This window comes from Pteropus medius, unplaced genomic scaffold, assembly GCF_902729225.1.
Source record: "Pteropus medius unplaced genomic scaffold, Ma_sr-lr_union100, whole genome shotgun sequence".
Classification (NCBI taxonomy): Eukaryota; Metazoa; Chordata; class Mammalia; order Chiroptera; family Pteropodidae; genus Pteropus; species Pteropus medius.
This window is the reverse complement of record NW_024352786.1, coordinates 13,436,154-13,447,683: the sequence shown is the minus strand read 5'-3', so window position 1 is coordinate 13,447,683 and position 11,530 is coordinate 13,436,154. Positions and strand designations below refer to the sequence as shown.

The window sequence follows — 11,530 nt, the reverse complement described above, 5'->3', positions numbered from 1 at the left end:
GGGCTCATGAGCTTCAAGATACTTTAGCAACAGTGATATCTCCTTCTAAAATAGATCTGACGTTGTCATTAGTCATTCGGATAAGCCCGAGCTGTTAACCTACTTTGTCTTTTCACTGGACATCGAATGATGAAGTTTACAAGACAAATTTTATTCCCTCTCAATCAGATGTCCTGCCTGCTATTTTAAGGAGCATTGAATACAGCACTGCAAATGTAATTCTGGGATAATTAGTTTCTTTTCTCTTCATTCTTTACACTATTTAGTCTCTACAATTTGAAACAAATCCAAATTTTTCATAGAATTCTGATTCGTTTTCTCTCATGAGATTGTGTACCATTCAAAATATTCAGAGTTAAAAGAAACTAAAAATGTTAAGTTTCACCAGAGTGTCTTTTCCCCCAGCATCGTTCTTATCCAATGCCAAAATATGATTTGTTTCCTGTGTTGTCAGTTCATCACATTTCAATGTCAGAAACATTATTAAATGAAGTCTGACATGCTTCCTGTTTTTGAACCTGATTCTGATAAAGCTGTTGAATTTGTAATAATGTAACACAAAGACTTCAAAACTTAAATCCATAAATCTTAACAGTTTAATAAAATGTCTGGTCAGTAGGTTTGTACTTTCTGAGAGCTAAGAATGGCTGTGATGGTCCCAGTGGCAACTTGCTCTGGAGTGATGAATATATGGAAACAAAAATGTAAAAACAGGTGAGAGTATATTTAAAGCCTCAAACACAGATTTATACTCTTTATAGTTTGAGATAGTGCATATACAGTATTATACAACTAACTTGCTCTGGTTTATATATTCTACAGAAGCAAAGAGAACAATGCAAATAGAATTGAAGTACACCAATTTCAGAAGTGAACATATTACTTGAATATATTACTGAACTTGAACATATTATTGTGTCACAAAAAGAAAGAAAAAATTTTTTTTGCTTAATTTCATAATGGCTGTAGCCTGTGTTAGATCTAAATACCTATAGTAAGATTATGGTCCCTGAAAGGACTTATTCAGTAAAATAAGTCAATACAATGAGTTACCTGCCATCATATAAGCTTGAATAGAATAGTTAACTATTTCAACCATTTAATGGTTTGTATTGATAGTATAAAAATATAATTTTATAGGAACATATGAAATGGTTCAAGAAAATATTGAGCATATAAAGTTTAGTAAAATTCAGTTAAGAACATAGTTATTAACAACATTCTGATAAATCATATATATATAATTTATTGATATTCAGCATTAAACATTACTCCCATAGCAATAGTCATTTTCTTATATTTTCATGTTCTTCTGTTCTTAACTACAAGTTAACTGTACATATTTTATATAATTCATTAATTCCTTCTATTCTTTTATACATTTCAGTAAGAATAACCACAGACCATATGCTGGAATTAATTAAGGACCATATATTGACCATATATCCTGAGATATTTATAAAAATATTTAAAACCTAAAATACATAAAAATATTTTGTACACTTGTAACATCAACTATCTCAAAAATTATAAACATTGATTTCTTCTACTTGAAAGTCACCTAAAATATGCAGATACTTAATGTATCCTACTTTTGTTTACTGGAAGCAAAATTATTAAAGAAACATTTAAACATGTACGGTAATGATATTTTGTTTCCCCAACTTATGTAAATATCTCTATGCCTCTTCTTTAACTTGCATAATTATAGAATATTAGTGCTGATGTCAATCAGTCTGTGAGTAGTTACTGATTCTATCAAGACAAGCAGTGGAAACAGGTGAAGAGAGTAGACATAGAGGGAACTTTGATCTATATAAAGTTACACATGTTGTTAGGAAGGGTACACATCCCCTATAACAAAATTTGAAATAATCAGCAGTACTCAATGAAATCATACAAAAGCATTAAATGGAATCATTCACTTTACATCAAATATTTATGTAAACCAAACGTTCAGCATGTAAGTATATTAAAAGTAAGAGACAATGAAATTAGTTTACTTTTTAAAAGCCAAAGATTTACTCTTTGGTTATAGAATTCTGGAAACCATTAAAATAGAAATGTTTAAAAAGTGATAGTGTGTCATTAATATAACGAGAGAGAGAGAGACAGAGAGAGAGAGAGAGAGACAGAGACAGAGAAAGAGAGAGAGAGAGGGACGGAGAAAAAGATGGAGAAAAAGGGAGGGAGGAAGAAAGAAAAAGATTGAAGTCAGTTGTGTCATCACAGTGAGTTTGTATTCTTGTCTGAAAATTTGGATCTTTGGATCTGAGTGGTGATTGCCCCATCACACAGGACAAATTGTCTTCCATTTTTTAGTCTCTTCCCAGCCTAATTCATTTATTTGCATGCCCTCTTGGCACACAGAGGCTCAGATCTTGCTACTACTGGAATAAACCATGAGATTTCAAAGAAATTATGATTAACAAAGATTCAAGAAGAAAACTCAGCAGGGATTATTCACCTTTATTCAAGAAAATGCAAAAAGAAAAATGGAAGTAGATTAGGCCAATCATATGATATCGGGCACTGGAAATAGCAGTGTAGTCAATAAGTACATTAGCAAGTATTTATTAAACCATCATTAATATCAGATACTGTAAAAAGAAACCTGTTGCTGTCTAAATTATTTATTAACAGATCACATTAATCTCATTGTTCATACTCTCAAATTTAAAATCAAGTTTAAAATCAACCAAAAAAGTAAACAAAATCATTTTATATATACAAGGCAGCAGATATCTGATTAGAAGGTAAAACTGTAATTAAAAATGTGCAAGCAACTTTTATTTCCTTCTAGTGCCAAACAACAAGTTTCTTTCTCCTGAGATTCTTGTTAGGTTTCATTTGGAATTAGTAGTTGAAACCAAGGCTGGTTTGCTCAATAAAAAGAAAAAAAAAAAGAATAGAAAACACCAAACATAATGCTTGAAGGTAAAGAAACAGTTGAACAACCAAGGCTCCTAAAGGAAGATCGTAAGTCGAGGCTAAGATTTTATCAACAAGAGAATTGACGGTAATGTGACTAGACACTGATAACTTTTATGTCCTTCTGCCTCTATATTTTAAAATTATTGGAAAAGGAATTTTATTGTCCACTTTGAATCAGTTGTTTATGTCAGATCATTATGTTAGATGAGCCGGGACATACAGTATAGAATTGGCCATTGTGCACTTGATGCTCCTTTGGGGGCTTTTTCCAGAGTAGAGTCCCCAATGTAAAACAGGCATCTAACCCAAGGTAAATTTACTAAAGATAATTTTCCTGTTTGTTTTTTTTTCACCCACACATATTCTGGGGTTACGGGGAAAGGGGACAGGATAACAAAAGATGATTTCTAAGATAATTTTCAATAAAAATGTTCACTAGGTTCAAAACTGCTGAGAGTTTGTGTACTTTTATATTCTGAGCATGAAAATTGTGTCATATACTTAAAATAAAGATGTGTTATCTGAAAATATTTAATCTATTTTCTCCCAATCATAGTTCATTGAGTAATGACAGATGTTACATTTTGAGATAAATGTTGAAAATACAACCCCATAATACTACAGAACATAAATTGCATTAATTTATAACTATTAAATTCAGTATTTTTTTATGTTAGTAAAAAAAAAATATGTTCCAAATGAATTAGTAATTAGAACATTACTTCATTAAAGATGTAATTCAAAGTGACTGAAAAGCTCCATGTTTTTTTCTAATTAATCATTATATCTCAAAATTTAATGAAATGCATCCCTTTTAATAGCTCAAATGAAGCTATTACTTATTCACTAAAATCGATAGAAAATTAAGCTTGTCCTTCATTGATGTTGAATTTTTGTTATATTGACATGGAAAAATAAATCTAAGACATGTATGTGTGTGTGTGTGTGTGTGTGTGTGTGTATTTCCAGCTGTTTAGTGTGGTCCAGCAGTGACTTCAAGTTCTGATTTGCCATGCCATGTCAGTTGTCTACTAAGACTGATTGCTTTAAACATCCAAACTTAATAGTTTCCATGGACAACATTTTGTTTCCGAACATTCCTGTTCTGTAGGAGATCAACTTGCCTTGAAAAAAATTAATTATCACTCTCATTTATCATTCGTTCAATTGAAGATGATATATAGCTTACCACTTCTCCACATTAAATTATGTAATTATTTCATGGACTAAGTCTATTTCATGTTGTTCTATAGAATATTCTGGGATGATGTAAACATTTTATATCTGCACTTTCCAATAGATTAGCCATGAGCCATATTTGTAGCTATTAAACATTTGTGAGGTGAGTAGTATGACTAAAAATCTGAATTTCAAAATTTGGTAATTTTATTTATTTTAAATTAAGTAACTAACTGCATATGGCTAGTGGTTACATTCTAGGGCAGTACTTGACCATATTATTCACTTCCACAGACTTCTTTGACCTCCTCAAATTTAATTTCTTTGTTACTATTCCACATCAGCAACTAATTCAAAGGATTATGTCCTGGCTCTTAGGGTCAGAGTTAATGATACATCAGAAATCTTAAAGGAGTGTGACAGTGTTTTCTAACTTCCCTTCTATCCACTATTTACTATTAGCATGCAAATATGACCTATCCAAAATCACACAGGTGTATCTTTTCCCTCAGTTAAGCTGTAAAAAAACATCGCCGTAATGATATCTTAAAAGTGTCAATGCAGAGGTATTTCTAGCATTATAAGGGGAATATGAACCTGGACTTTAGGCTCTGTAAGGCCTAAAAAAGATTTACCTCGCCGTCCTAAATGTGTGATGGAGGAAGGTTACCCATTTCAAAACCAAGAGATAAGGGACAGCATATTCCCATCCTCATTTCAGTTCCAAAGAAACCCAGAAGATTCAGCCTGCCAGTGCTTTCAGTCCCCAGAATTGTGAAAGGCAGAAGAGATTTGAGTTCATCCTTGGTGGTCAGATGCATCAGAGGAATGAGATTTAACTGAGAGTATATTTAAATCTCACACCAAAGAGTCAACCTGTCTATGTGCCTGTTGGTATGACATCCCACAGCGGTGGATTCTTCAGATCTCCTACTACTGACATCAAATGTATAGATAGGAGCTAGATTAGCAACACTGGGTATAAAGGGTAGAGCTTTTTATGACCTCTCTTTCCAACTCCTGGGCATAGGAGGTAATGTAATTGATTCCCTGGACAATTTGAGCCTCTGCAAATATGCTCAGATCATTGCTCTAGAGCTTCTTACACTGCTTGTCTATCTCCCCCACTAAATATTAAGTCACTTAATTGCACATGTTCTGAGTCAGATTCCCCAGGAGACAGACTAAGAGACTGAGATTTGCAAAACAGGAATTTTACTGGAAAGTGATCACAAGGGGAATATCATTTCAGAGAAATTCCAGATTGAGACAAAAGGTTTGGATTTGGTGCTATAAAAGGACAAATCAATGAATGTGGGTGCTACCCCTGGGAAGAAGCTATTACTTAGGGCAAGGAATCCACCTGAGGAACATGTCTGGGAATGAATTCATTGAGCACTCCCAGTAGGAGAGCATGTGCCTCTTTCTTGAAGGGGGATATGAGCAGTGCACTGCAGCTTGCACAAAGTCTACTCCTGGCGCCACTGGAATCAACTTCTGCAATAAATCTACCGCATCTGGGAAAAGTTCCACTCAGCTTTTTGTCTTTTCCTGAGGAAACTTAATTCACCTACTGATAAATAGAACAGACTACAATACTTACCTTTGCATCTGGTCTCAAGGCAACACACAAAACTTAGCTAATTCCTTCTCTGTTAACCATTTCTAATCATTCTGAATTTCCCTGACACTAAACAAACACCTTAGCTGAACTAAGTGGCTTATCTGGTATGGTGACACAGACTGTCATCCCTGAGTGGTTTGAAACATAGCTCATCACACTTTTTTTCACATCATAGCTGGTACATTTGTCAATTTACCATCAAAATTGATCAGAAGAAGACAAAAAGTTACCCCCTTAAACACCTAGGCACCAACGGTATTATTTCTTGCCTCCAGTGTGTAACAATAGACCTAACTCATCCTGATAATCAGGATCAATTACCCTTGTCATACTGGTCACTTGGCAATAAAGAGCACAAAATAACAAAGTGAAAGCTGGTGTCCCCCAGTGGAAGCTTACCCTCTGGGAACCTCAATATCTAGATCTGCAGAATCGAGAATGGTGAAGACAAGAAGCACAACTTTCCCAAGAAAGTCACAGGAAGTAATGGTAAGTAGTCACTTCAACAACCACCACTAGGTCCCAGGACTCATGTATTCTACTTTTTTGAGAACACATCACTGTAGAATGGTTATAAATTTAGTTTGTCGTGAAGTATAGCTCTAAATACTCACACAATATCACTTCCAAGTTAGTGCCTCAACTGTTTCTTTAAAATGCCATTTTGTCATCCTCTCTGGCTGAAAGTTTCTAGGTAGTGCAATAAACAATATGATCAGTAGATCCTGTGGTTATGTGTCTTTTGATACACTTTCTTCACTGGAAAATGAGCCATTTGGTCAAATGCAATGTTGTATCAGATCTTGTGTCAGTGCTTCAAAAAATCTGTAAGTCCTCAGATAATAGTGACGGTTATGGTCATGCAAAGGAGGTGGGGGGAAAACCTGGACTGTATATTTAGTACCATCAAGAAAAATTGCTGCTGCTTCTAGGACAAACAGAATCCGTATAATCAACATGCCACCAAGTAGCTAGCTGATTGATTTCCAAAAGGGATGGTGTTTTATCAGGGCTTAATATATGTCTATGCTGCTGCCTGTTTAAGCATTAGGCTGGGGCAGGGTCTAAATCAGTCTATGTTGATACATATGATGTTAGAGTCATGAATAATTCCATTTCTGACACCACAGCTACTCTCTTCATACTGACAGTGTGCCAGCATTGAGAGGCCAACGGCATAATCTAGTAAATGCCAACTAAGGTATTTGTTCTCCTCTGTTTAGTGCCTCTATGATTGGTGTTAATATACAAGACAGCAATATTCACCCATTGCACAGTTTTCTGTATGTTATCCACATGCTTCTTGCACTAGATTCCTTTTTTACTGACCTCTCTGTCTTTCTCCTTCTAGGGTCCTAAACAACCAGCCAAGCCATTCACCATTGAGATAAATCTGTATATGGTCTTTCCTTGAGACACTTCTTTTTCACTCAGAAGACAACTGGGTATACCACTTGATTGTCTGCCTTTAGGTAGGATTTCTACCCACCAGTGTCTTTCAGAACCACTTCTAAGTATGGTTTTAGCACAACTGGAGTCCATTATGATCTTCCCAAATTACCACGTTTACTCACATTTGGAATAAAATTAACCTTTGTCCTCCTCCTTCTACAGGCTGTAAACAACTCGATGTAATCATAAGTTTGAGCAGAGCTGCAACAGTGAACATCAGAGTTTGTGCCCTTTGGATTATTCATGCCTAAACCTGAATGTACTACTTCCATCTTCTGATGAATTAGTGTGGGTACCTTAGTTTTTTTTTTTTCTTTTCTTTTTTCTTTTTTCTCTAAACCTGAATGTACTACTTCCATCTTCTGATAAATTAGTGTGGGTACCTTAGCTTTTTTTTTTTCTTTTCTCTTTTTTTTCTTTTTCTCTTTGTTCTTTTTTCTCTTTCCAGCTGGGTACCTTAGTTTTTGTCATATAATCACTTTTGTGATAGGACAAGTGGTGCTCCATTTCTGCCAGAGCCCAGAGCCCAGTATCTTGCCAAGAGATGTCTTCAAAATTTTAAAAAAATTCTCTTATATACATAAACAAGAAAATATTCTTTAGCCTTAAAAGGGAATTAAATTTTGACACTTGCTACTGCATGGATAAATCTTGAAGCCATTACGCTAAGTGAAATCAGCCAGACACAAAAGGAAAAATGGTGTTTGATTTCACTTATATAAAGTACATACACCTAGAGTACTCAAAGTCATAGAGATAGAAAGTAGCATGGTGGTTGCCAGGGGGTGAGGAGAGAAAATAATGGGGAGTTATAGGTATAGAGTTTCAGTTTGGGAAGATAAAAATTCTAGAGCTGGATGATGCTGATGCTTGCACAAGGTGAATGTACTTATTGACACTAAACTGTTTCCTATAAATGGTGAAAACGGTTTTATGTTATGTATATTTTACCACACACACACACTATGCTATTAATGCCAAAAGAAAAAAAAAAAAGTCTAGGTATTCCTCTTCTCATACCATATGGTTAACTAATCAAATGGTTGTATGACTATTTGGGGAATTCTGGGAGAATTATTGCTATTAGCCTCACTATGAAATTGCTGGGTATTTCCTTCTGGGGACCTGGCCTCATTGTAAGTCAATTGATTTTGAAGATACATCTTCAATTTATTTTTATTTTATACATAAAGTAATACTGTTTTTAAGTGGCCTTAAGGAAGCCATGTTTTATTAATAATCTCCAAACCACTCTGTGGGTCAACCTTCTTAAGTGTCACTCCAAATTATTCACTCATTGTGATAATCATGATCACTTGCTTCTGATGGTTAAGAACTGGCACTTGGTCTATGGCTATGCTATCCTGAACAAGCCCGATCCCGTCTGATCTTGGAAGCTAAGCAGGTTTGGGCCTAGTTAGTACTTAGATGGGAGACCACCTAGGAAGACTAGGTGCTGTAGGTGTAAAAAAATAAGGGATTGTAAGTTGACAAGGTCCTTGCAATCTGTGAGGTCAACCAAGGGTTGCCTCTCCTTAAAAAAAAAAAAAAAAAAAAGAAGAAGAAGAAAGAAGAAGAAAGAGAGAGAGAGAGAGAGAGAGAGAGAGAGAGAGAGAGAGAAGAAAGAAAGAAAGAAAGAAAGAAAGAAAGAAAGAAAGAAAGAAAGAAAGAAAGAAAGAAAAGAAAGGAAAGAAAGAAAGAAAGAAAAAGAAAAGAGAACTTGGTCACTAATCTTCTAGAACTCTATTATTCTTATTGAAATTAAGAAGCCCATTATTCTAGTTCTTTACATGATTGCTTATGTAATCCTTATAACACATTAATGAGGTAATGACTTGTCTCCCCATTTTATCAATGAAGACTTTGAGACAGAGACTTTTGGGGGCATTTGTTTTAAAAAGTAAGATATTATTAGTCAGAAATACTTCCATGACAAAAATTCCCTAATATATATTCATCAAAATTATTATGAGCGAAAATTAAGAAATTTTGATATCTCAAGTAGAAGTTCCATTCTCCTTCAAAAAGATGTAATTGATATGAATTCCTTTATATCATTCCTGATAGTCAAGATGAAATTTCAAGGTAAATGCTAAGACTAAACAGTTAAAAATGACTTATTTCTATGAAATAAAGTGCCAGAAGTTATTCTGCTAGTTTTCTTTTAAAAATTTTGTTTTACTATGTAAAACCTTTTACTTTCAAGTAATAACAGAGTTTAAAAAGGCTTTAAAGTGACTCTGAAGAGCAAGAAAGCAGCATCTCAATTGACTCACCAGACCTTACTCATAGTTATAATCTCATTTGTGATTCACCTTGCTGTTCATCATTTTGGTTTTATAGTCTGAAATCCCATAAAACAGAACCTCAGAAAATAAATGGCAGATTAACTTAAGTACAAAGGGATGAATGGTTATGATATCAAACAGATACAAGATATGCTTAAAGAAATATCTGAGGTGTAAGGTATCAAATAGGTCAAAGAAGCAGTTTCTTCTATATAAGATATAAATTATATACTTACATACATAACGTGTGTTTTTGTCTGTGTGTATATGCATGTACATTCATATATTTATATATATTATATATATGTATATATATACATGTGTGTATATATATATATACACACACACACATATATATATATACACACACGTATATATAGCAAAAGAGTAAGGAGGGTTCCTGAGACGTGACCCCCCAGGAGAGTGTTTGAGTAGTAATGAGAGTCCAGCAGCTAAGGGAGAGTACAGCATTGTTCTAGGCCCAAATGGAAAATATATTCTTTAAAACTTTGAAACAAAACTTCAATAGTTATTTTTATACATACACAGAAATACATGATATTTCATTGTTGTTATACTGTAGAAATATTATAAATAAGAAAGTGAAACATTTTTCTTCTGTATGTACGGATTTTATGGCCAAAAGGCAAAAGATAATGAAGTTATATTTTAATGAGATTTATAAGGACAATAAATTTGGGATGTACCACAATCTAATTGCCTGTAGTCAGTCAAAATTTTTAATAAATGCTTTTTTGAAATGTATAGTATTTCGTATATTGTATATTGAACAGTCTTATTTATTAGTAAAAGGACAAAATTTAGTATAATACACCATATTAAAATGCAAGTGAATCATTTCATTCAAATTTTTATATTGCATTTTAAAAATCTGTTTTCAACAAATAACAGCTTAGGGTTACTGAATTGATTTAGAATCAAAAATTAAATTATCTCACTGGTCTGATGCATGTGCAAAATAAAATTTCTTTTCATTTACAGAATTCAGCTTATGTGTAAAGATTTTTTCTTTATAAACCACTATTTTTTATGTGGAATAGGAAAAGAAAAAATATTTAATTGGATGGCCATTTATCTTGGGATTTCTAAATATGTTCCAGATGTCCACAAAGATTAAAATACTACAAACAAATTATGTTTTATTTGTCTGTTGTGGATTCGGAAAAAAATTTAAGAGGACATAACATAGACAGTAAATGGTAATTTAATTAACTCCATGGAAATGTACATGCTCATGCAATATCTTTAATATTTATAAGGTAGAAGACATTGAATAATAAAAGTCAGAGATTGTTAGACTTAGGAGCTAAACACAGTAATATCTTCTATTCATCCTTCTCCTTCTGATGGTAAGAAAACTATGGCCCAGAGAATTAGGTGACTTTCCCACAGCTATACAACTATTTGGGGAAAATTAAATGATTCATTGGAGAATTTGTGACAGAAAAACATTTATTTTGTTAATATATTTTTATTCTGTAAAAAAAATCATATTTTAAAAATATATATATTTTTTCCTGCTATGCACAACAAAATCTCATTCTCCTTGGAAGACTATACAGAAAGAAGTAAACAAAAACAATAAGTTTTAGTTATTTGAACTAAATAATGTTTAGATTGGGATTTAATGGAAAATATTTTCATGTATTTAGCAAAACTCAAATATTCTTTTGAGACAGAGGGTAGTAGTAGAACAAGTAAAAGTTTCAGTTTCCAGTGACTCTGTATTTGAAACCAGCCCAGTACTTTAATTTTGTCAGACTCAATCTTCTCATTTGTAAAATAAAGACGATATTACTACGTGGGATTGTTGTAAGTATTAAGTTTATGTAAAATATGGAGAACTATGGCATCTAAAGTTTATTCAATATATTCTATTCTATTCACAAAAATATCAAAAAACTGAGGTTGATATAAAAAACCATTCTGTACCTACATAACTGCTCCTTTTTCACAATGAAATTGGAGAATTTCAAAGACATTTTGAACTCTGTAAAAGTTAATTTCTTCATAGTTATGTGGTAGTACTTTT

At 33.2% G+C, this 11,530-nt stretch overlaps 1 pseudogene; it reads left to right on the top strand.

The window, feature by feature from the left end:
- Positions 1-8,535: 8,535 nt before the first annotated feature.
- LOC120591397 (uncharacterized) lies at positions 8,536-8,654 on the top strand (annotated as a pseudogene).
- Positions 8,655-11,530: the final 2,876 nt, after the last annotated feature.